The 27,655-nt window shown below is 38.9% G+C and overlaps 1 protein-coding gene across 1 annotated transcript in view; it reads right to left on the bottom strand.

Annotated features, from left to right (window-relative positions):
- NIN (ninein) overlaps nt 1-27,655 on the bottom strand; it is a gene marked incomplete in the record, with an annotated part of 1,258,852 nt that overhangs the window by 840,715 nt on the left and 390,482 nt on the right.

The following is a 27,655-nucleotide window of genomic DNA, read 5'->3' on the forward strand; positions in this document are numbered from 1 at the left end:
GCTGACCGTGCAGGGTCCGATTGTTTTGTTGAGTCAGACGGTGCGGAATTTGAGGAAAAATCCATGGTGGGCCTTGAGATAAGTTCCTTAAGATAGGGTACCAGTGCTGGCATGGCCAGTCTGGAGCAATCAGGATCATCTGTGTTTTTTCTTGTCTGGCTTTTAGGAGTACCTTTGAAAGGACAAGCAGTGGCGGGAAGGCATAAACTTTTAGGTTTTTCCAGCTGATCAATAGAGCATCCACTTTCCATGCTTGCTTGTTTTAAGTCCTTGTGCAGAATATTTGTAGTTGGCAATTCAGTGGGGAGGCAAAAAGATCTATGTCTGGGCATCCCCATTTTTGCTTTACCATGCTGAAGATTTGTGGATTCAATTTCCATTCGTGAGGGTCCATGATATTTCTGCTTAGATCGTCTGCCAGACTATTTTTCTTTCCTGGCAGGAATTGTGCTTGCAGGTGAACTTGACATGTTACAGCTGTGTTCCACAAGGTCATGGCTTGCCTGCATATGGGATAAGAATGAGTGCCCCCTTGCTTGTTTATGTACCACATTACTGTGGTGTTGTCTGTCTTTAGTAATAATTGTCCTGGATGCAGAAGATCCTTGAAAGCTGTTAGGGCATTTTGAACAGCCAACATCTCTTTTTGATTGATGTGAAGATGCATCTGGTCTGTGGTCCACTTGCCCTGAATGCATTTTCCTGCCATGTGTGCTCTCCAGGCGTAATCCGAAGCATCTGTTGTTAGAGTCTGCCTGGCTGTGGGTAGGGTAAAAGGCTGACCCTTGTTTAGGTGACATGCCTGTGCCCACCATCGAAACTCCTGTTGTAGGCAGGGAATCATTGGTATTACTGCTTCTAAACTGTGTGAGTGTTGAGTCCAAACACTTTTTAGGTACCATTGTAATTTCCTCATATGCAGTCTGGCATATGATATTAGTAGTATGCAGGATGCCATGAATCCCAAGGCCTGCAGAATTTTTCTTGCAGGGAGATGGGACTTTTTTGCCAGTAGTTGAAAATAATGAGTTAGTTGAACTTGTTTGTCTGGCGTGAGGTAAGCCATCTGGGCAGTTGTATTTAAGCTGGCACCCAGGAATATAATCTGTTGCGAGGGCACTAGTTTTGACTTCTTTTCGTTTACTGTGTTCCCTAGAGAAATTAGCAACCTTTTTACAAACGCCAGATGCTGTAGAAGAATGTCCTTTGTCTCTGCTTGAACGAGCAGTCGTCCAGGTATGGATATATTTGAATTCCTTTTTGTCTGCAAAATGCAATTACTGGTACCAGGCACTTTGTGAAGACCCTGGGCGCAGTAGATAAGCCAAAGGGCAGTGCAGAGAATTGGTAGTGCATTGTACCAGCTTTGAATCTGAGGTATCTTCTGCAATTTTGTCTGATAGGGACATGCAGGTATGCCTCTTTGACGTCCAGAGTAACAAGCCAAGCCTTCTTGCCCAGCATGGGTAGAAGCTGCTGTAATGTCAACATTTTGAATTTCGGGATATTTAGAATTGAAACGTCTAGTATGGGCCTCCAGGCCTCGTCCTTTCTGGGGACCAGGAAGAGTCTTGAGTAAAATCCTTGTCCTTGTTCCTGTTGTGGTACTTTTTGAATAGCTCTCATGTCCATGAGGGCTGATATTTGTTTTTGTGCCTCTGCCCATTGATTTTGTGGCAGCTCTGGCATTCCTTTTAGCCTTGGTAAAGTATGAAAGTGGAACCTGTAACCTTGAGACACAATATTCAGAACCCATTTGTCTTGGGTGATTGTTTTCCAGTTTTGAGAAAAAAGTGCTAGTTTTCCCCCTAAGGGGGCTTCCAAAAGGAAAGTGCTTGGCATACGAAGGGGAAAGTCATTGTGACTGTTTCCTGTAAAGTTGAGACTTGTCCTCACCTTCTTTTGGGGTTGAGGTGCCCCACTGCCGTTGTCTGTTTGAGCCTTGGGGTTGAGATCTGCCTCTTTGGCGTCTGTATCTGCCTCTCTGTGGCCTGTCTGACACTGGAAAAGACCAATTCTTTGTTGGCCAATTTCTGCTAAATCGAGGTGGCTGTACCCGTAAGAAATCCTTGACTGTTTGCATAGATTTGGCTTTATCCTCCATTTTCTTTAACACCTCTTCTGCCTTAACACCAAACAAGGTATCATGCTGTAAAGGAGCATCCAATAATTTTGCCTTAACATGATCAGGTAAACTCTGTTCTTTTAACCAAGCATGTCTTGGAATCACAGAACCTGTAACTGCGGCCCTACAAGAGACCTCTAAATAATCAAAACCACATTGTAGAGTATATGTTTTCCCACCTGTTCAACTGCATGCAATAAATCCTGCATTTCTTTACAATCAGGAGCTTCTGAGCTTGCAAGCATTTTCTGTTTTAACTGAGTCATTAAATATTGTTGATACTTAAGCATGTGAAACTGGAAATTTAAAGCTCTTACTGCTAAAGTTGCAGAAGTGTATACTTTCTTCTCCCATCTATCCAAAGCTCTGGAATCTCTGTCGGAGGGCACTGGACTTTCTGCAACGGAAGCCTTAACCTCTTTTGGACCCTGGGAAATAGTTTCTGGCTCCGCCAAAGGGTTTTTATAAAGAAACTTGTGAGAGTCTGGGACTCTAATATTTATCTGGCTTGGCTGGTGCAGGGGGCAAAGAGTCAGGAGATGAGCTGAATTCAGAGAACACATCATCCACAATATCAAGCACAGGCAGAATAGCCAAGGGCCTGTGCTGAGGCAATAAAAGGAAATCCCTGAGCCTTTTCTTGGATTCTGAGTAATCCTGACTTTCCCAATGGAAATGCTCCCTCATGGTATGTAAAGCTTCCCCAAAAGAGTAATCCTCAGGAGGAGAGGCTGAAGGGATAGATTCTTCAGTATCAGAGTCCTCATAGGGGGGTAGACAGTATCCCTGGTCTGAAGAGGAATCAGATGAAATGGAAACCTGATCAGAGGAGTCATAGTCTGTATCCTGCCTAGGCCTTTTCTCAGGAGGGGGATGGGAACCCCTGATTAGAGTAGAGTAATGAGGTCTTCGGCCATTTTAAGCATCTGTTTTTTTTAGGCATGGAGGACTGTCCAGGAGAATGCTGTACTTGTTTCTTTGTCTTTAATGGTACTTTTGTCTTGGCTGTTGTTTTAATGGTAAGTTGAGAAGGTCTGAAAACACCCTCAGAAGCCGATGCCTGCTCAGTGGCTCCGGACCCATCTGAGGGATTAGTTTCCGTAGGCCCAATAACTTGAGTTTCCAGAGGCCTAGTTGTCTCCACGTGGGAGTCGGAGGTGGCCTGTGGCTCTGAGGTAGCGGGTGTCAGGGGCTGCGAAAGCATCTCACTGAGAACCGGCGACTGGCCTAGAAGAGGTTTCGTCATCAGTTTTGGACCTCGGATGCCTGTCTTTATCCTTGTCCTTGCGTTTTTTCGGTATTGCGGTCGTCGGTTGATCCGACGGCATAGTATAATTGAACCTTCGGCCAAAGTAGTGCAAAGCAAAATCAAAACGTCTTTTTATAGTGAGTTTATTAAATCTAGCACAAAACCGACAACTAGTGGCGTTGTGATCAGGGCCTAGGCATGGAATACAGTAAGAGTGGAAGTCCTTATGAGGTATTTGCTTCCCACAAGAAATACAATTATTAACTTTTTCCGACATCGGTCTGAGGCAAGAAAAAAAGGTTCCCCAACGAGGTACTTAGCTTTATTGAAGACGTCGGATCTGAAATTCGACTTCAAAAATCTCAGGGGTCGGCCGACCGGCACTTGTGAACTGCTTCTGCTTCGGGCACTGCGCGGCAAGAAAGACTGAAAAAAATGGCGTTGGATGCATCTTATCTACCCCTGGCGCAATGACGTCAGGGAAGAAGCGACAGCAACTGATGCCGGACCAAGACTATGGAACTCTGGCCGACTGCGGGACCGCCTGACGGCGGGATAACCCAAGTGTAATGACTGCAGTAGTGTAACACGATGAACATCTACAGTATACCTATTAGTACTTCCTGAAGAAAATTACCATGGTGTCAATATACAGGTTTTGAAATTTTCTAAACACACTGGCAAACTAGATTCCTATAACCAATCAAATGACATACTTATGTAGATGGCTCCAATGAGTGAGCAGACTTTGGCAAAACGGGTACAGTTTGCCATAGTATACACAAATAAAATGATAGCCAAGTCAATGACTTGTAAAGTGGCTGAACCTTGCATGTAATAATGACCTTAATTAATTACAGTGGGGCTCCAAGCAAGTCATAATTAGATCAGACCTAGCACACAAAAGGCAAAATAAAGTACACCTAAAAGACTGGCAAAGCCAAGAATATTCATTTCAAGTATTTCTTAAACAGGATGATTTAAAAAAATACGTGTCCCGAACAAATAAATGTTATTTTGATACCTTGTTGCTTTTCTTTCTCTCATTCCATTTAAGAAACCAGATGCACCATTTAGTCAAGTTTGCACATTTTTCTTTTGTGCATAGTAGAATCTTGCTCATAATGGTTTAAGAAAGCAACAAGAATATAACACATTTTACAAATATAAAACTCTTTACCTGCTATTTGAGTATTGTACTTTTCTTCTGAGAGAGTGAACAACTTAAAAGACACAAGAGAAAAGAGGCCAGGCCACTATAGCGGCAAGGTGCCCATCTGCATTGCTGGTCACATAGGCTTCATTAATGGTCACCGATGCAAACTCCTGTTAATAAAGGTCCCTGGTGAAAAATAGCCAGCCAGAGAATATCAAGCAGCAGATAGCCCTTCTCTGCCAGGTGGAGAAAGTAACAAACACAGGCAGGCAGGCTCAGAGTTGACCTGGCATGACATTACTGGAGTCTGCAAACTGCTTAAATCCAGATCACCAAAGTTTCACTAAACAAATGCACGGAAATGTACACAGCACTGAGTGCCAAGTACTACTGAGAGAAGACTGGAGAAAGTTAAGGGAATAACATCCACACTACTGCAAGTTGGGAAAGCACCTTCTAGCCTCTCGTTCCATAGGGGGAATGAAACTGAGCTACATGCAGGTGGTGGACTTCTGGTGACCTAGCAGCAAAGGTAGAATAAGGGGAAAAGACATAGTAGATCAGAATATATGCCTCTCTACCTTACCAAACTGAAGATGTGATTACACCCCCCCCCCAACCCAGTCTGCAGCAATCCTGCAAAATGGCAAAATTCAAAAAACTTGGAACACTGCAAGACAGAAATTAAGAATGAAAACCTCAATGCTGTTTTTTGAGCACAAAAGCCTGTATTTAAAAGTATGCATACCTCTCAGCTGTCCAGACATTTGCAAAATGTCCAGATTTTTGCCTATTATTTTTGGTCTGTTCCTTGTAAAATTTGTGATTTTCTGGCAAATCACAAAGGATTGATTTCACTTAATAGTGACATACATTTGAGTTTCAGACTTCACATCCTTCAGAAAAGGCATGTAACACAAATCCTGTTATTCTAGCAACTTAAGTTTGTAAGAGCAATGCTTAAAAATCTGTCCCTATTTTTGGGCCTTTGTACCCCCATTATTTTAGGCTTTGTCCAGATTTCTTGCTCTTAAGTGCTTGACATGTATGAAAGTACACCATTTTACAATTCCAAGGACATAATCAATATATTTTAAAAAAGAGAACTAACAATTCTGAGATAAGGTAAAGGACCATTATAAAACATGGCCAAGTTTATTTGTGTAAACATACCAAAGTAAACAAAAGGAACCAATACACAAAATCATGTACCAAGACTAACTCAGGCTATCTTTCAGACTTGTCTGCCTTATCTTGGAATGGTCTTTTTTTAAGAGTTTTGCAAATAGCTTAAATGTCTGTCACTTACTGGCAATCTGTCATCTCTCTTAAAATGTTTATACAACAGGCTTGTTGTAGCTTGCCATAATCACGTGCATTCTTGTTTTGTTAAAATAAAAAAAAGACAGCAGTGACTACAGTTTTGTATAACATTCTTTTACTGTAGGATTAGAAATAATACCGTTTCTAACACAGCTTAGTAATTTGCAATCACTTTTAGAGCAACAGCCAAATACGTTAAAATAAAGTGTTATTAAAGAGAAGTCCGAGGGAAAAATGTCATGTTTTACATGCCTCCAGATGACAAACTGCTGGAAAATGTTTCTGTGAATGTAATGTTTTGCTTCCATTATACTCACGGATTTAAAATCCAAAGTCTCTGATTTTTATGTCTGTGAAGCAACATGGAGTTCATTTAAAAAAGAGCACCTCTAGCAATGTATTTGCTAACTGGTTAAGTACTTTAAACCCAGTGACTTGCCTTTTCCAGATGTGACATACAAGTCATACAAAACATATTAATGAAAGTAAAGCAAATACAATAAGGCTAAAATACATATATATATATATATATATATATATATATATATATATATATATATAATTATATACACACACACAATTTAATGATCAAATATGATAATAAAGGTGTCTCTTAAGCACAAGACATAATGGTTTGTTTCATCCCACTATACTATTTGGCTTATATATTTAATTAATGCTGAAAAATCAAATGTAGGGCTTTTCAGAGATAAGGTTCCATTACCTAAAACCCTAAAGCAAACTCACTTGTCACACATTGCACAGAAAACTGCTGCTTTGCCTCCTGCAGTTAAAGTGCAGACTGGGGTTGTCAACACTAGTACATACTTCATTCATCTAAGAAAAGTGAAATGACAGAGTGCAAGAAAGAGGGCAAACATTTAGGAAAATACCATAACTGTCCCTCCAAAAAAAAAAAATCTCATTAGTAATAATCAAAAAGATAATGACAAGAAAACATGGGCTGGGCAACTCAGGAAAGTCTGGATTCAGTGTTGCTAATGAAACTAATTCCATTTCAGTCAATGAAATCAACCAAATATTCCCTGGTCTAATCATCTGAAGCAAAGCATCTAAGTATCATTAAACATGCCACCCTCCAGACAGGGTGCACTGGTACAGTGAGGGGTTCCAATGGCTGCCTCTCAGTTTGGTTCCATAGTCTGCACATTCTTCCTGTGTGCACATGAGGGTGGAAGTGACAATCCTCCAGATTACCTGTGTGTGTGGCTACCACGTGTTCTGCAATAAGGTGCCACTCTATATGGAATTTGTTCTGTTGACCTGTGCCTATTAAGTGCCAGGCAGGTTCCAGCTTTCCTGTGACCATGGCATAGAATAAGTGGGTAACTGGACAACAAATGAAAAAAAGCTCCAGAAAGTTACCACACCCCACACATCATTTCACACAAATGTGCTCACAAACTGTAAATATAAATCTCATATGTTGCTGTGAGTTAACAGTGAAGTCTAATTCAGTCCCAAACACAATGGTACTACTATACAATAGATGCAGATGTAACTACAGGTATCTCATCAGTACAAGCAGTGAAACAGAAGGCAAATGGGCAACCTTGTTTCATCCCAAAAAATGCAGCATTTAATTTCTACGTATACTTGTATTTAATCAAAGTTGCACTATCCAGCTTCAATTGCAGCTGTATAGCTACAGTTACAAAAGTTATACAGCTATTTAACTACACACTAAAACGATAAAATAATTACGTGCACAAGCAAGGATACAGTGAATTTTTATAACGTCAGTAATAACAATAACATGAATGTGGAAATTTGCTTAATGCAAAGTTAGGTTAGTTTAAGCAGAGCTCTTATAAAGTTACCATAAAATACATCAGAGAGAAAACATTTGGAGAAATTAAAAAAAGAAAAGTTTCATATAGTTTTATTTCATCAAAGTGGATTTAAGTATGAGAAAGGGAGCCCAGTTCCAAAAGACTTGCTCTCATTGTAAGTGACCACTTAAACTGAGAGCTTGTCTTTTGGAATCTGGCCCCCCGATATAAGCCTGCTCACAGACAGGCCTTACCCCAAAATAAGCAATTTAAACTGAGAGCAACTGGAATTTGGCCAAGGGAATTTAAGAGTAATAAATCATATTAAAAAATGAGCTTCATCTAAAGACTAGAAAAGTCAGTAACAGTACTGAAAATGTTACAGCAAAAACTAACCATTACATTGGCATTTAACACTTGCAGAATTATTCCCATTTGTCAAATAATAGTGTTCAGCTTCTTCATAAATAAGATGCATCTCATTTTTGACTGCTTTTTAAAAAGGGTTCAAAAAACTGCCATACCACAACTTTTTTTGTTTAAGGCCATCTTGTACCAGTTATAACAGCAGCTTACAAATAGAAATATACTCACATTTTAATTACTATTCAGAAGAGCCTTGGGGCAACATTCACACTATGCAATCAGCTCACCCTGTTCTAAGCAACAGTTCAAGGCTAAATAAATATTCCTCTTACACATAAAAATTCAAGACTATTCCTCTAAAAATCACCCACACACAAAGAAGTGAATAAAAACTGGCTATACAATGAAACGTTACAATTAATTTGGTTAGGCTTTCATTAAAACTAAACTGGCATGAATGACTAAAACTGGTCAATGATGAACAGAAATAGCAAATTCAAACAAATACACCTACACTGCTACAATCCAGACATTATATGCCCCCCCCCCCCCAACTCTAGATGGTTCGAGGTCTACTTATTGTTATCTGAAGACCAAATAACAGAAGCTAGGTGCCCACCCTGTGAGACAAACATGAATGCTCCTTAAGAAAAAAAAAATGCCATGTTCAGTTGGGACTCTCTACTACATTAACAGTAAAACTTCAGCTCCCTCCAAACAGCAATCACACAGTTTCACAGGTTCTTACTAAGCTTATGGCCAAGGAGAAAACTAAAATTCAGCCACATCACCCAGTACTGGTAGGAAACTAATAATGAACCCCATTAAGTTGATTTTCTCCCCATATCCTCAGTTAAAATTTGTGATCACTTACCCAGGCTGGTAGACTGTTCCAGAAATGACAGCTGCATTGCATTAGGTAGTCTGCCAAACCAGCTGGTGTAGCTGATGAAGTAAAAGTTTGCTTCCCCACTGGTTCTATTTAGATGGAGTTGTTCAAAGAGTGTTGTGCTGTTCACAGCACAGAATGCTAGTCAGAAATTACACCTCAGGAGTCTCTATGAGGGCTTTTACTGCATCAGAGTAGATTAGAGTAATGATGCCAGAGGCATTTTTGGTGTGGAAAAGTTGAGATCTCTCAAGCAGGATTAGGCGTTTACCAAAGTACATGCTGAACGGTGCATTATATTCAACAATGGGCCAAATAAGAAATTAATAAAAAGGGACTACAACTGCTTTGGACCTTGAGGAGATTCCACATAGGGCAAGTTGTGCAAAGTGGAAGGATTTTCTAACCACTGCAGATATGTGGTGGTCAAAGGAGTCTGTTACCAATATACATATCCTGGTCCACGAGGACTGTGTCAAATTTAAGTAGACTGTTATCTTTATCATAAGCAGTAGCAATGCTAGATGTACTCTCAACACCAAGCAATGCAGCATGCAAGTCCATGATTAGTACACAAAGAATTTATTTGGAGCAGCCCCTGCCGGAGAATCTGAGCATCAGAATGAGACTGGATAACCACCCCCAGTCATCATGAAAAAGTAATTAGCCATTGTCCTTTCACACTAGCTTTTTTGTCAGAGAAATGTATACCAAAGGTTGAGGGGGTCCATTACAGGGCCACGTAACATACCACTGGTGACATTTTTCTGTCTAGAGCAAATACCCCTGACCTTAATGGCATGGGTTCTGTCAGATAACCAATTGCATAGCCAATGAACTATATGAGTTAATTCTTACTAGGAAGAACTTGTCAATAACCATAGCATGTGAGATGGTGTAAGGCCTTGACAAGGTCCAGATAAATGGAATGTACACCCCTTACCCATGGCCTCAGTAACCCTTTCAAAGAACTCAATCAGGTAAACAGACATGATCTATTACTTACAAAGCCAAACTGGTGACTATCCAGGTATACAAGGTCACCTACATCACTCTATTAGTTCACCTACAATACATTACCATAACCTTGCAAATAGTACTAGTGAAACCAATATTAATTTCCAGGGTCAGTAGAGGGACCACCTTTATGCAAGGGCTCCACAACTGTCACTCTCCACACTCCAGGGAGATCACCAGAGGACAGACTCAGGTTGAAGAGTTGATGGAGAGACTTTACTGGGTGGGACTTATCAGAACTCAATGAAAGTAGCATTTTAACTTTAAGTGCCAAAAGAACTTGCTCTAGATTGATCTGGGGAGAGGGCAGTAAGGGGGAATGCAGGTGTCTGTGAGTAGAGTGAAGGTGGAAGAGAATTTGTCTGCAAGAATCTTAGCAATGTCCATGGGATCAGGGAATGAGGTGCCACAGCAGATAGGTTCAGTAAATATTTGCTGTTTACTTATTAATTTTCCCAGTACAGCTGAAGAAGGTCTTACACTTTTCTTCTGCATTAGTTACAATCCCAAAGTTCATAGTTCACCTTACAGTTTCTAATGGTAGGGTTGAGAGAATTACCAGTTTAAATCCCTTTTATAACAACGAAGTGAACATATTTTAGTGATGGCTAGTGGCTTTTTCTTTTTACTATACAGCTTGGTGATGCAGAAATTCTACCATATGGATTTAGTTTTAAACCTGACATTATGCTTATGTGATATTTACACAAATGCTGCTCAAGAGGGAGTGAAATTCAGTGGAAAAGACAAACAGCCTCAGTCACAAGGTTTGCTGGGGAGTTATACAATTTATGAGTATCAAATAAGATCAGTAAGTAATTGGTTTGGGAGTTATACCTGAATGTAACAGAAGTATAGGCCATGCAGCAGGCTTTTACAGATGAAATAACAGCAAACTGGTCAGATCTGACTAGGGAGGGGATAACAAAAAGTAGGATGGTACAAGTGGGAGAAATGTCTGAAGACAAGCTCAAGAGGGCTAACATCACTGGTGGGCAGATGGTCAATATGGTCAACTGCACTGGCATTTATAAAGTCCATGAAATCTGTTGTTGGTAGTGTACGTTTGCCAGTTTAAGTTGTAGATAGCGGAAGTCACTCATAAAAAAAATGTTGTCCAATTTTAACTTTTCTAACTGATTAATGTATTTTGTATGTTGTGAAGAGGTCACAGACGTGGATCTATAATTGGCTATAATATGATAATTAAATGGGAATTTATAATCAGCTATAATGTGATAATGTTATTGAGTGTAATAGGACTTCAACCAGTTCCAGCTTTGTATCATGCGAAATCTGGTAAGAGTAGTGGAGTTATGAACAAATACAGATACTACCCCCAGCAGATCGGAATGCATAAAGTGCTACCTCTACTGGAACCAGGTTTTTGTATTTACACAAATGCTGATGTTTGAGTTAAGGAACGTCTGAAGTGCAGAGATTACCTGAGGAACATCACAACATAAACATCAAAATTCCCATTTATGACAGCCTTTTGGTTTCACGAGACTGGTGATGTATCATATCTACAAAGGATCATCTACAATGCAACCACCATTAGTATAATACAAAAAGTTAATAAATGGAAATGCTGTCTCCGATATACTCAGACCTCTAAATAGTTAAACTCTGCTGACGAAAGTACCAAGCTCATAATAACCTGATTAATGCCGGACTATAACTGTTGTAAAAACATATAACCCACTAAAAGATTTTTTTTGTTTCCTTGACTCCTAAGTTGTGCTCTAATAAAACTAGATGTTCTAAAATATACACTTTACTCAGTGGTAAATTGAATAGCATAGTAATGTTTCAGAAAATGTAGTTTTGAGTGCAACAGACCTGCAGAGTTTGTCCTAGAAGATGTAAATTCTACATCTCAAAGCTGAGAATTCTTCAGGAGTTATTATTTTAAGACAAGACCACATATTAAATGCCAACTTTTTCTCATTTTATAGTGCATTTCCTCTTTGCAATATTTTGCTGCTATTGACAACTTCAGCAAGTGTTTCTCTACAATACCACTGAACTTGTTATACTCTGTTACACCTTTTGTTTATCACGTTGCACTATCATTTTGGTGAATGTGCTTACTAGTGATTATTTTTATTCCAGTTGAGGCCAACTATTCCATTTTTTATAGTTTTATCTACTAGCAACCACTCATACACCCCAAGTCAGGAAAAAAAAAAGAAAAACAAAAGACTACAGTATAATATCAGTCTTCAAATGAAATTGTATCTGGAACAATTCACAAAACTAGATGGCTAACCCGATCACAGTTATGGGTTGAAAATACAACAGTAAATGACTACTATGGGAGCATCAGCAACTAACAATATATGATCCTGCAGTATCAAGAATGTTAGACTAGCCACCATCTCAATGTGCGACACAAAATGCAGTCCACTCCACTAACAAGACTTATCACAAAAATGCAGTCCACTCCACTAACAAGACTTCTCTCAGGCAATTTAGTTGGCTGCATAAGATACAATGACCACGTAAGAAAAAAAAAGAGTGCAGGGCCCTCTATGTGGGGGGGGGGGGGGGCACTATTGGGCCATACAGGTTCAACTGGCCTCAGGCCAGCCATGAAGACAACCAACAGACTCAAGAAAAAGGACATAGAGTTTAAGGGATTATTAATGTGAGAGATTCTGCTATGAGACAAACGTTTAATACTGTTCAAATGAGTTTAGCTAGTTTAAAGTAAGAACTCTTAAAAATAAGAATCACTTATTATGTATCAATAAGGATGGTTCACTGAGACAGGTGTTAGTGTTGCTGGGGTGGATACAGGCAATTACTATGAAGGCTTAAATTGTCGATTTTTAACACAATCTGGACTACCAGTTTTCTACAAGTCATTTAGAGAGACACCAGAGATGACAAGTGCTCATGGCTTTAACTTGCTGAAAGTAGCATGATGTCTTCATTGGTGCTATGGGTCAGTGTAGTCATGCAAGAAAATGACAAAGTTCCTATGTATGTAGTCTAAGAGGCATATGGTAGCCTATGGCAATGTTTCTATAACAGACCATGCACCAGTGCTGCTGGAGAGGAATGACAAGTCCACAAGGACATTTACTACAGATTCCTGTTTGGATTTACCACACTGGCTACAACAGTGATGCATGAGCTATAAAACAGGATGAGTGGTATGTCTGTTTACAGGAGTGCTTTGTTCAGGACTATTTTGCCTAGGTTTTTAGGTTGGTCATCTCTTTCTGAAGTGTTACAGAATATAATATGGTGGCCTCATTAATTGTAGTTGTAAATGGTGTTTATTAAACTACTGTGAAAGAAGAGTTTTATTCTGAAGCGACAAAAAACAGTTGCATGGATGAGTTAAGTAGGTCAAGATGAGTATATGTTAAAACTCATACATTTATGTGAAGCTGATGTGACTTTATTAAAGTGGAAACGTGATGTTGTGGATGATGATGTAAAGCCCAAGTCAATGAACTTAGATGGTCATGTGGTTTTTATGACAAGAGTGCGTAACTAACGAGAAGTATCAGACAGACAAGTGCTGGAGTGTGAAGACAGAACAATATCATTTCTCTTCTTTTTAAGGAGTGCAAAAGCAGATGATAAACTGTACTATTTGGCAGTGAGAAACCAAGTAGGGATGATGAATTTAGGACCAAATCCACCTACAGAATAGGTCAACCAGTTTTTAATCACTCAACATGTTATTTATCTTCTCATGGGTCATTTCTGAGGCAGTTCTGCTGCCATACAAAGTCCCTTCATTGGTGAGTGTCTTTGTGTTTAACTGCACAGGTTTACAGTTTTAGCCTTTTCATACAAATTTTTCTTACAATGAGACACTACTATCTGAATTTTGGGAGGTACTGCAGATCATGTTTTCGCAATAAAAAACTTGCTTCAGCTGAGTTGCAATTAAAAGCACCTTCATTAAATAACCACAAAGGTGAGCAGAATATAATATGCATTACACTTAATGTATAAAAATGTAATGTTTTGAGGGCTCAATGATGTAATGTACCCCAAGTACTTCGACTGGAAAACTGTTTCAGCAAGCTTGGAAAATACGTCCTCCATCAACAATGGTTTTAAACTGTGGTTTTATTAGGGTAAGTGCATCCTCATTATTTGTGCTGAGACAAGAGTTAAAGTATTCCTGCTATCAGTTTTGAAGTTGGTAAGAGCCTACACAATAACATTAATGGCTAGTGTCCAGACTTGTATATCTGGCTTGCAAGTATCCCTTTACACACATTGCACATCTAGTGCCCAAGTTACCTCCCTCTAACTTCAGTAAGGCAGCCTCACAGCAACTATTTAACACTGGCATAGTTACAAATGTATGCAGCTAAGGACATCTTTGTACAACTCTCTGTACCCTTCAGTCTCACATTTGATGGGTAAATTCTTTGTATGCTAATTTCAGGCTAGAAGCAAAACCTGGTTTATTACAGAATCTCTGCTCCAAAAGATTCTGACTTTTAAAACAATTAAAACAGGAGACAAATATGAACAGTTTTTCTAATTAACCAAATGTTGCTTTTGCAAAACTTTATTGTTGATACTGCATACAACTTTAAAAATTAATTGGCCTCACCCCCCCCCACCTAACCATACTTGAAGATGACACGATTTTTAATGCAGAATTCAGCAGATCTAACACCAGACAGTCCACACTTACAATTTCATGTTACAGCCTACATTTCTCTTTATAGCTTGTGATTTTTTATAGCTATGTGGCTCTTCTGGAAGCTAAACAACTGCATTGCTGACCCTAAAAGCATCAGCAGAAGAATCTCAAATCAGGAAAGCAATCACCTTTAAATCTACGTATCTACAGCAACTTTAAATTTATGAATTTACAGCAATGGGGCATCGCCATGGGCACCCCATGTGTGAATTCTTATGCAAATTTAGTTGTACATCATTGGGAGAATATGTATTTATTCAACAATGCCTATGTATTATTCACATGTCCCAACTATATACACGGTTTGTGGATGATATTTGTTGTTGTGGAATGGTGAGCTTTCCCGTTTACATGATTTTATCAATTATTTAAAGTCCACGACTGATTTTGTGAAGTTTACTATGACATCATCTATGCACACAGTTGATTGTTTAGATTTTCTGTATACAGGGATGACTCTGGGATTCTTACGACTGGCCTATTTCGTAAACCTTGTTGGAGAAACAACCTGCTAGACTTTAGCAGTATGCATCCTATGTTTATGTTCCTGAATATAGTGAAGAGACAGTACCACAGAATTAGGAGGACCTGTAAAAAGCAAACTGACCTGAATGTTGAAACGGATACCCTAGAACAGCTGTTTGCAGATAGGGGTTACAATAAAACAGTGTTGGACAAGGCTAAGAATACTGTCTTTAATGATATGAGGCCCATAGAAGCTGGATCTGAAAATTCATTGAATTCACTGACTCATCCTACGAACATTAAACAGTACAAAGGCAGGAAAGTTAGTTTTATAACTAAATATGCCAATGATAATGAAGTCATATCGGATATTATCAGACGGAATTGGCATGTTCTAACCACAGATCCAACTACAGCTAATATAGTAGGGAAAGCACAGAGTTTTACATATAAAAACAATCTGAATTTAAAACAGCTATTATGTAAAAGTATATTAAGTAGACAAGAGTTTGAGATTTGGCACTTTCCCTTTCAATCAATGCAATATGTGCAGAGCTATAGCTGCAATCCAGCCTCATCTTCATCCTACTTTGAATTTTAAATTTTCTCCCACATTCCATGCTACCTGTGATAATGATAATCTAGTATATCTTGCCAACTGTAACTGCTGTGAATGTTTTTATGTTGGCAAAACTTCCAAAATGCTGAGACAGGATTTATAATCACTTATGATATCAGGAATTTTAATACACAAACTGCCTTGGCTAAACATATCATTGAATTTAATGCACATATTTTTAGTTTCAAGGTGTTACAACTGGTACTTGAGAATCTGAGGGAAGGCAATGGAAATAACTACTTGGAATCTGTTGAACTTAAATGGATATTTAGGCTACTTGCACATATTTATCCAGGTCTCAATAGCTATGTGAGTATTCAGCCTGTATTAGAGGCACGGCCCTTTAAATAAGTGCCTTTTATAACATTGTAATTGTTCAATGATGTGTTTATGAGTTTTAATTTATATTAATTGGTTTTAACCAGCATCTTGTGATGCTATTTAAACTGAGTGCTTTACTTTGTATTTGAGATCTGATGAAGCGTGGTTATTCCATGTGAAAGTGCTTATTCCTTTTGTTTTACCATTGGAATAAACTGGATTTTAGAGCCTTGGGGGTCCTACCTTGTTCATTTTGTTTTATCCTTGGTTGTCTTCTGGGACTGGACCTTTAGGCAGCAGTGAATACCTTTGTTTTTATATACCTTTAAATTTACAAGAGGTATATGTGACTATTACATCATTCATCTTGACTAAATGAGCTCAAATGGAAAGTAATCAGATCCCTGCTTTCCAATATGGTGTTAGCTCTCCCATCCAAAGTCCAGATGTCACTTCACGTGTATGAACACATTTACAGTATCAGCATATACACTCAAAACATTTCAGCTGACAGCAAGACAGATTGCTGCATAATGTCACGAACCTCAACGCCACATAGCGGATATAAACCATCTCACAAAATTCCACTCAATGCACCTTCTGAGTCTGGGCATCTAATGATGTATTACTATTAACTGAACATTTCAGCATTCCATGTGCTGAGCCTTGTAAAATATACACGTGATTAACACCATTTACTTCCTCCCATATAGAGTTAATTTCTTTTTATACTGTAACTAGGTCAGAGGTGTCTGACCTATATTTTATCACCACACTTGCTACTCCAAAATTAAACTCTAAGCAGTGACTGAATGCTCACACCCATGTATACCCTACAAATGCAACTTTAAGACACCAAACATCACTTACTCATACGGATAGCAAACTCAATGTGAGTCTCTTATAATTGTTTTCCATGCTCCACAACTGCTCTAATTCTTGACAAAACTTCTGTACTCAAATCCTTGGAATGCCATCCTCCACTCAATATCCTTTGGGCTTCCTGAAAGGGCAAATAAAAATGCTACCATCTTGTTGACCATTTCAGCTCATTCATCTCATCACTCCTATCAAACCTAGTCAAATCCAATATTATGTGCAGGCAGGGGTGGCTTGTGTTACTGGACTGCTGGGCTGCAGCCTTCTCAATGCAAAATTATTACTTGCACTTTTTCCTTACAAAAAGTAAACTTTCTCATTTTGCTACTTGGAACTTTTACAATAATATCAAAAACATAATTCGACTCAGCTGTGACGTTTTTAAAACAGCCCAACTTTTATGCAAATCCCCATAGAGAATAAACTAATTCTATTTTACAGACCATCCTGCCATTTCATGAACATACAATGGTATTTCAATCAGGGTTACTTGGGCTGCTAGATGAAGCAGCTTCTCCTACTGGCTCAAGCTGCATCAAGGTGACCGACACCTGAAGCAGCCTGAATCAAAACTGAAAGAATGCAGTGCAACTGTAAACAGGACAAGCATAGGAGAAAAAAATAGTTAAAAAAATAAAATCAGGATTCTCCACTGTTAGCCAGCCTAAAAGGTAGAATGTACTTTTTGATAATTAAGTGTGTGTGCATGCATATGTAGTGGGGTTGCAATGGAATGCACTGTATGTGCTGAAATACATTGCTGTGGCCATTATTTCTTTATTAATGCATTCCTTTGATCACAAGCAGACATCTGCGAGTTAAACAAGATAATACACATTACAGTGATTTTTTTTTTATTTGATCTCAGACATCTGGAGTATATATATATATATATATATATATATATATATATATATATATATATATATATATATATATATCAAAATCAATACAAAATTAGAATGAGTGGGTACTGAGGCAGCCTGTGGAAGAAAGTGCCTGACCCCAGCTGTTTAATCTCTTACTCTATTTGACCTGCTATAATAAAGAACCACCCATTTAGTTGCCACCTGTAGACCCCAATTTCTTTAATGTTACCAGCTGCCACTGTCTGCAGCCCTGCCCTCTGTCGTACCTACTTCTGCATTTAAAATGAATACCCCTTTATTTCAGTGTTTTGTATTCCCTTAGTGCAATCAATGTTCAGCTTTCAAACTATTAAGACACGGTTGTTTTCTCCAAGGATATCTTATCAAGAACCAAGAGCCTTTACAGTGAGTTCAGCTTGTAAAGTTTTCTAGATGACAATCTGACGAGTTACTTGTTCAATCACCATTTTGGATAAGGAATAACAGTTTCCCTTTATAGAATTCAGCAAAATCTCCATAGGGAAACCTGCACCCTTTCTGCAAAAATAGTGTAATTTCAGAAATACTAAGCAGAGATGTGGTGGACAGCAGTTACACTATGAGTTTGTCTTACGTTAAAAAAATAACTACTTTCAGTAAATGTCCAATGAGTTTTAGCAAGTTGAACAAGGGGTACCTTTACCTATTGTCTCCTCAAAAATTTGACCCTTTCAACAGACTGTACTTTACCAGCTTGTGCTTGACAAGTTTAATGTCAAAATAATGGACCACCTCCAACTAGATACTAATGAGTATCCCTTTACTGCAGTAGTAAAGTGGCAACTGGCAGCTCTAGTTGTGCTCTGCATTAAGTTTTACATTTTTTTCTGATATTTTTCTCTGATATTACTGTATGTGAAAAAAGACTGCGGTGGTGGTGCTGCGGTAGCATTGTCAAATCACAGTAAGACGTTGTCCTGTTCGATTCTCAGCTAGAGCGTCTTCTGTGTGCAGACATGCATGAATGGGCGTACCTTCATTGAAGGTTGTGCGTCAGGGCCGGCAGCTCGGCACATAAAAATCTACTGCCAATCATTAGCGGACCGGAGTTCCTCTGTGGCGACCCCTAACCAGGAAAAGCCGAAAGATACAACAACATTACTGCATGTGAAAAAAATCCTATACTTCCCCCAACACTAAAAAATAAATGATTCCTGCATAAAGCAAATGCATTTATTCTTTGTTACACCTCAGTTAGGAGGGCATCTGTTATTCTAAAAAAAATGCTGTTCAGCTGGGTGTGCAAAGTGTCCTAGAAAGCACATTAGCTATGAGGAAAACTGCATCAGTTCTCAGTTGCTGCCATCTGTGCATCACACACCAGAAGGGATGGTTTTACTTTACCTGTTAACCAGCTATACAAACTGATCTGTAAACCATTTTGAGCCTCATCCCAGGCCAGAAGCAGTAGCATACTATAAATGACACAAGATAAAGTTGGAACATAAAACAAATAAAGGAAAATAGTTATTAAACACATCAAATTTGATAGCATTATAAATCTAAGGCAATATAATTCTCAGTATAAACGAATAAATGAATAAGGTCTACTGTGATAATACAAAAAAAGACAAAAGCATGACAACCTTGACATTATACGCAAAAGAACACACATACAGAGTCAAGCTTTACAAAGTGAACAGATGGGGTAAGTATAATGCTACTCCCCTTGCATAGCTGAAATGATTTCAGGACTGCCAAAGTTGTTCCTGTGTAAGTTCTAATGATGGTGACAGCTGAGTAAAGTTTATTTCATTTTTTTACTCATTCAATTTATACTGCCAGCCTAGAAAAATTCACCTCATTTCTAACTTCAGTTAAAAACTGATATCAGCACATTGGGGATACAGAACATACATCTCGGCATACATTTTGGGCTTAAACACACTTTTCTGTACTAATTGCAATTTCACAAGACAGTGTGACAACCTAAAACTTCAGCAGCTGTAAACTGTTAAAGAGATGATTCTGTAAAACCAAGCCACAAATGGAAAAAAAAATATGTTCCAAAATCACAGCTCAATCAATGGCTGAAAATTACCAAAAAATGCCCAAAGATTCTTTAACCTTTTTAAAACAGCTGAAGCTATCTGCCATAAACTAATACATTACTTAAAGCTGAAAGGCCTACTCAAATTTTCACTCAGTACTTATAAAAATGGTGGCAAGACAGTCTAATGCACCAACCCAGGCAGGATTAAAGTTAAATATTTTTCTTCCACCATTAAAACTGACCCTACAATGCTTTGACATCAAAATAAATTAACATCATAAACCCACCACTTCCATAAGTTAATCTAATCAACTGCAGTAAGACTTTCTTCTGCTGCTAGTTACTATCTCATTCAGTCATTCTGCTGAATGCCAATACATTCTTCTTCCTCCTCAGTACTCAGCACTCGAAGTACATGCAATTTTCTTAGCATTTCCTTTTGAAATCATTGCACATATTTAGTTTTTTCCCCTTATTTGCTCTATGCTTAAGCAACATGGAAAAAGCCTATCACTGCGCTCAGCTTACATTTCTGCGATCTTACAGGTAAAAAAACTATGCCACTACTATCAACTTGGACTTCATTGACAAGACAGACCAGAAACATGGATTTATTTTATTCACCTGGTCAGTGTCCTTTATGTAGTGCATTGCACCTTTTGTCTGCAGGAGCAAAGCAGGACTAGGTCTAATTAAAGTTTTTTACTATGGGATATCATGTCTGGAAAATCCTCCTACCTACCGTGTCTGGGAAATCATTCTACTTGCCAGTGTAATCAAACATCAATCAATGCTCCAAAGAAATCCTATTTTAGCAGTTCTTGGTGACAGCGCCATTACTGTCAGTACAAATACACATGGAAAAATCACTGCTGGACCACTCACTATAATGCAGTTTTACAAAACTTGTAGTACTATTTCCAGTCACATCAACTTGTGCTTCATGCCAAATAACAGCACTAGAATGACCCATCAACATTTCTTTAATACACATTTAGGAACCTTCTCTGCCTTAACACACAAGTTAGGAAACTTCTCTTCATTAGCAACACATTCTTGAAGTGCACCCCTTTCTTCAGAGCTGCCTTGTGGCTTATCAGATTACCTTTTTTTAAATCTACAATGTTACTCCACCCAGAGAAAAATTCTAAAAACCTTGCTGACCCATTTAATAATGTGACATTCTTACCTCCTCCATTTTGCCGATACTATTCAGTGACTAGTCATGTAGGTATGGGTCAATATACCACCTTCGGTTGTTTTCCTTCTGGTCTGGTTTTCAGTAACTACTTTTTATCACTCCCTCCCCCAAATGTCTCACCATTGAAAGTAATTAGTTGCAGAGAATGTGGTCTTGACGAATTTACGTTTCCACCTCTGCCTTTCATACTGAATAGCGATTCTTTTACCTCCTTCTCCTGTTACATTTCTCATTGCCTTCAGCTGATTATGTGCTTTGTTTCGTGGGTTACTACATTTTCAGCTTTGCCTTTTCTTCATGTGGAAAAACCTGCCAACCTGGTTTTGGTACTTCACTTTCAGGCTCTCCACATATCTATTTAAAGTAGTAGCGTAGTTAAAATCTAAATATGTTGCATGATGTTAAGCATGCATTCCTAAAATATCCTTCCCTAAAGCTATTATCAGAATTCTTTTTATTCTAAGCATTGTACTAGTCTTACTGAACTAATATAGCTTTTGGAGAGTTTCAACTCTGCAAAGGTGAGTGTTTTTCTTCCTGTTACTACACTGTCTTGTCCACAGGACAAGATATCTGGGAATGGTCACTCTGCGAGCCCTGGTTTATATAGCAGTTTCAAGTCATGCAACAGTCACTTTTAACTCGCAAGACAGAGATCACACTGAGATTGTGAAAGTCTTCAGACAACTAACCCCCCCCCATCCCCTCAAGTCTAGTAATGTTTTCTAAATTACAGCACTGATTATCTGTGGAAATCAGTGTGGGAAGTATTTTTGGCGAAATTGAAGTGTATTAACCCACCAGATGCGCAGTAGCAAGCCTCGCCCAAACCCCGCCTGCGAGCATTTTGACTGCACCACCCACCGTTTGATTGAAAGATGCCACCATAACACAAGGTAATATATGCGATATTTGAAACACAAGTTAACTGTGTGATTAATGTGATCTGACAAGTTCTGATACCCTTGATAAGTGTAAGCATGGGGCTGGGAGATTAACCACTTACAGGTTTACCCATGTCCATTAGAGAGAGTTTGTTGACTGAACGGATAAACCTAATACGGTACTTTTCCGTTATCGGGGCCAACAGCTCTAACACTCAATGATCACACAGCTGTCAGCCCTGAAGCAGTTGTTAAAGCAATAATAGTGAGATATGGAGATAATACAAATAATTGTTTATTTTATATATTTTTTATGGTAGGAGTGTTTGTGTGCAGTGGTTTGACGCCAGAGTGTCTGTCACCCTTAGAAAAGGTTTTTGTCTGTCCCCTTTGGAGGGGAGGATAATGACTCTACACACTAAACAGCAGCAGAGCCCAAATGTTGCGGCTCATTTGTTATCCAACAATGGGATAGTACATCTCAACACAACCACTACCATCTTCAAAAGTATAAACATACTAAAAGCGTGAAAACCTGTTGTTTGAAAGAGGAACATCACACTAACCGAAAAGCATCCCACACCATTCCCCTTTTACGTTAATGTACCCTAATAAAAGATACGGCATCCTACTGCATGAAAATGCAATTTCGTTAAGCAGTTTACCAAAAAGTCAGGAACATTTTTAACAATGAACGATGGCTGTATTATTGCTCAAATACGGAACTTTGACTGAACAGACTGCAAAGAACCCAAGACGATGACAGAGAAGGTATACAAATGTGGATAACATTATCTTGAAATAAAAACATAACTGTGCTTTTAGTGAAGTTAGCCTTGATAACACGGATAGTTAGGAGCATAGTCCTAGGTATATAGGTTCATACTAGGCTATTTGCCCTAGGGCATTTATAAGCCTAGCCAGAATGTGTTTGGCTTTCGCCACCCATTTTAAATTTATTTTGCTATGCCCTTTTTCGAGGTTAGTATACTGTGCCTCTGTCTAACAGTGACACAGAAGTGATACCCGGGGTAAACCTATGATCTCTCATAGTCTGTTTCAAAACTACCAGTTCAGGGCTAACGGCTGTGCGATCATTTCATGCACCTGTTAGCACATTACAAGTGTTGCCCCGATAACGGAAAAGTACCCAAAATACTTCAGAAGCAGTCTGACTGCTGCCAATCCTGGTTGAACTAAAGTATTCTCATGGAAGCTACTTCAGCTGATTTAAGTGCAGCAGAGCTAATACACACAGTTTTCAATTTTTAACCACAGTTGCTGTGGTCATATGCTGCTATTTTCAATTTGTTTACTGTGTCTTAAATGCTCCGTTTTGAACTCTATGGATTTACCATTACATTAGCATTGCGTGTCAATCACGGCACATTGCCGTTGTTAATCCCACCTCCCGCATGTCAATCATGGCGGGCACGCCCACCTGAGCAAACTCGGTGGTGGGTTAATAGACTTCAATTTCGCTGTACGAAATTGAACATTTTTTAAATATGACACATACATAACTCTGAACCTCTTAGAGCAAGAAATCTGGACAAAGTCTAAATTAATGGGGGAACAAAGGCCCAAAAATAGGGACAGATTTTAAATATTACTTTTATAAGCTTAGAAAGTTGTTAGAATAAAATAGTTTGTGTTAGCATGCATTTTCTGAACGCTATAAAGTCTGAAACTCAAATGTATGCATTATTTAGTGGCTTCAATCCTCAGTAATTTGAAAGAAAACCACAAATTTTATGAGGAACAAACCAAAAATATGAGGCAAAATATGGACATTCTGCAAAAATCTGAACAGTTGAAAGGTATGGCTCATATATAATGTAACAGTGAAACATCAGGTTGTTTCTCTCTTTCTCACTCTCTCACTTGCCATGTCAGTTTTACAGTGAATAGCAGAAATAAAAAAAAGGAAAAACAATAACCTATGCTATGAAGCACCACCACAAAAATTATTACACAGACAATGCACAATATTTACAAGAATTAAGACATCCATTGAAACTGAGTAATTTTGCAGATTTGTTTGCAAATTTCAAATTGAATGCCCTTACAGAAGGACTTGGAAAAGGAAAAAGTGTTTCACAGCTACTTGAATGAAGCACATGAGTATAGATTCAGGGAACCTTTGCATTACAATTTTGACTACTTTTGTTAAGGATAAGGTTGTTGCAGCAGTTGGCATCTTAATGTTGAATCTATAAAATCAGTTGGAAGAATCCTTTGTAATGAATCCTTGGTTAGGTACATCGTTTCCATCATCAGGAGTTTGGCAAATTTTCTAGAAGACCTTAGAAAGTGCTTGCTCTGGAAATGCACACGGACATCTGCCTGCTACACAAGCATGCTCTTCTCTAGAGCCAACGAGTTTGTACAGACTATCACATGGTTCTAAATGTATGCCATAAAGTTCTGCATTCACATAACTTACTACTATACTAAGGTCAGTGCGGCCATCACATTATATGCCAGGACATGACTTAGCATTACTTGGGATAAGGAGCACAGTACCGTCAAGCACAACTACAAGTGCCACAGACAAAAACACTTCAGTGTTGGGGAGCTCAGCGATTGGTTACAGTAAGCCATACCATCATAGTTCACAGGTGTGGGTCATACTGACTTGATCTGACATTCTGATGAGGCTGTCAGTTAAGTGCAGTGGCTCTGTTTTGAAAGTAAATTGTTTTCTGCCCAAAGAGAGAGTGGGGACAAAGTAAAAAGATCAAGGATGATTCTGAAATGTCACTCCAATTCGCTCAAGTTAACAGAACTGCAGTTTTTTTTTTTTTTTACATTAACATGCACTTGTGAAATGGAAGTATGAAACTCTGTCTGAGCCTGACAGCGAGAGATGACAAATCACATCCAGCAAGGAGTCTGCTACCTCTACACCCCACCTCAGTTGTAGTTGCAAAATCAACTATTATTAACACAATGTAAGTGCTTTGCAGTCCTATGGTGGGGCATGGGTGTGGGGGAGGCAAACTCCACTGAACATTTTACTATCTGACTTACTCTGTCATCTCCTCAATAAAAGCAGGTTTCACACAAACGTGCACTTTTTGAACAATAAAGTGTGAAATTATAATGTCCAACACATTACTGACCAGAGCAGGGCAAAATGAGGCAAAACCAGTGACACTTGAAAGGTACATCAGCTACTGTACAACCTGATGTATCCTAATGTAAATAATCGAAGGATGCTCTGCCAACAGGTAACTTTGGAAGGGGCTTCTCTAAACTTAAAGTATATATCTGATCATCATCACTAGGAGTGAAGCTGCAAGGATGGCTTCAGCTCTAGACCTCTTGAACTTAAGTCTATTTTAGAAATGACATTCTGATCTCTCTCTCTCATTGCTGGGCATATTCCCACTTAGCACAGACTTGAACCCTAACCAGTCTTTCACAACAGAGAAAAGGGCATTGGGAGAGCCAGATGTCTGAAGCTATTGGGGGGGATGACTTCTGGCATGCAAACACTATGCACACATCTGCTTAACAAATTGCAGTCTACAGCCGATTAGGCTGACCTCTGGAAGATGCCTCTCAAGCTACCAGCTCCAAACAGGGGAATACAAGGCTAAGGCACCCCCTCTTGTCTCCCTCAATTCTATTCCTGTTTGGAGGGCAGCTTAAATTTCATGAAGCCAAGTATGGTCTGTCCTTTGTCCCTATCCCACTTCCCTAGGAAAGAAGCCTGTAGCACCCGGATTCATTCCTTTTTTGGCAAAGTCATCAAAGATGTTTTCTAAGCATGGAGAGATGCACTCTATTCGTGGGATCCAATCAATGAATACACAATGAAGAGGCACTGGGAGAGTACAGTGAGTCCATAACCAAGCATCCTTCAACAGTCACATTGTACATGAGCCCATCAGTCACAAAAATTTCTGCATTTTATCCCATCTCATCCTGTTGACTGACAAGCAGTTTAATGTTAGATAGGTGTTCTTGAGCAAGCTCTTCAACGTCATTTGGGGTTTCAGGCTGTCAGCTATTCACCTCACCTAACCAAATTTACATCCTTCCTGGTTGCTTAGGAATCTGGACTCAAGAAGTATCTAACTTTACATTGTTTGGATAACTTCTGAAGGCGGTTTATACAAATCCTTTTGCAACTTTGTCTGTAGTTAGTCAGCGGCTTCTGGCTGCAGAGGAAGGCATACCCAATACCCTCCTTGCTGAAGAAGTAGACTGGAAATTAGGTGATGGTTATAAGTCCAGAATTTTTAGAAAAGGGACATTCTCTAACGCCTATTTACATTATACTAGCTCAACCCACCCTATCAAAAAAGGGCAATAATTAATTGTTGCTATGTGTCTTTTCATTTGTGTCCGTATTGGATTAAAAGGAATTTTTTGTCCTTTTGCTGTGTTCCCTGTGCCCATTTTGTTTTTATTAGTTATTTTGGTTTTGCACTGAGATCACTACTATGGTTACAAGTACACTGGAAACTGCTTTCTGGGTGCAAGGTTAATTTTCCTGTAAGCACTTATGCTCTTGGGGTGCAAACCTTTGCTAGTAGGCTACAGAATGATCTGGAACTCTGAAAGGAATAAACTTATAAAAAAATCATTAAAGGAGTAAAGCAGGTCCACCTTTGAAGCCCCCCAATCTGACCTGGAGTTGGGGTTTGGCATAATGGTTAAGGTGTTCATCTTACATACACAGTTTGCTTGATTCGATTTGATTTGATCACTGTTTGATTCTCACCTTTGAGGGAAACTGTCTAGGCTTAAATGGTCCACAAGGGTAGCTAGCCTAGTACATACCTAAAATGCTTTGTGTGTTAGACACAAAAAAAAAAAAAAAAAACTTGGCTAACCTAATGAAATCAGACAAAACTAATGTTATTTACATTGCTGCCAGCACTATCTTAATTTTTGTTTCTGTGTGATGATCTATAAAAAAGTTCAAGGTGTCGTATTTTACTTAGAAAAAAATGACACCAGAATATAGCACTAATACCAACTGCAGCACATGCAAAATAGTGGAAACTGTTTTACAAAGCATCAAGTCCCTCCCAGGGTCTCAATTTAAAAATCCAAGACCTCGGTCAGATATGGCAAAGGTAACTCGTGCACAGGATAAGGAATTCACAGTACATCACTAGATGTCCACAGACAGACAGACTACAGAAAGACAATTCTGCAGATGCATATTCAGAAAAACCTGCAAAGGTTGGAAATCAGAAGCTTATTCCAGATCTACTTGAGACTGCATCTAGGACCAAAGTGAGAGAGACATGATTGCAGATGCTGGTACACTCAAAAAATCCCAAGAAAAACCTGCAAAATCTAGAATGTAAAATTTACTCCAAAGAGATCTACACATAAGCTAAGAGGTTCAGCTTGATTTCAGAAGGCCTGGAAGGCAAGGTGAACCTTGACACAGCCTGGTTCATAAATAAGATAAGAAATCAACTACATCTTTGGAGAAATCCCTAAAGCAGACTTCATGAAGCTACTGGTGATGAAACCCTATAGCTGTCTTACAGACTAACAGTTTGCCTGTTAAAATCTCCAAGTAGCTTCCTTTTTCAAAATGCAGTTCGCACATTAAAAAGCATTTGCAAATGCTGAATGGATTGCACTGGAGGTGAACCACAGCAATAATGGTTAAAAATGTAGTCAGTAAAAAAATAAGGCAGTGAACAAGTAGAAATTAAGACTGTCATCCTTCATAGATTCATAAGTGTGTACTATGCTAATGACCCTGGAGCCTTTTCAAGCCTAGCCCAGAGAAGTACCCTGGCATCGTG

The sequence above is a fragment of the Protopterus annectens genome, chromosome 6.part0 (genome assembly GCF_019279795.1).
Source record: "Protopterus annectens isolate FY-2018-M chromosome 6.part0, PAN1.0, whole genome shotgun sequence".
In the NCBI taxonomy this organism is placed as follows: Eukaryota; Metazoa; Chordata; order Ceratodontiformes; family Protopteridae; genus Protopterus; species Protopterus annectens.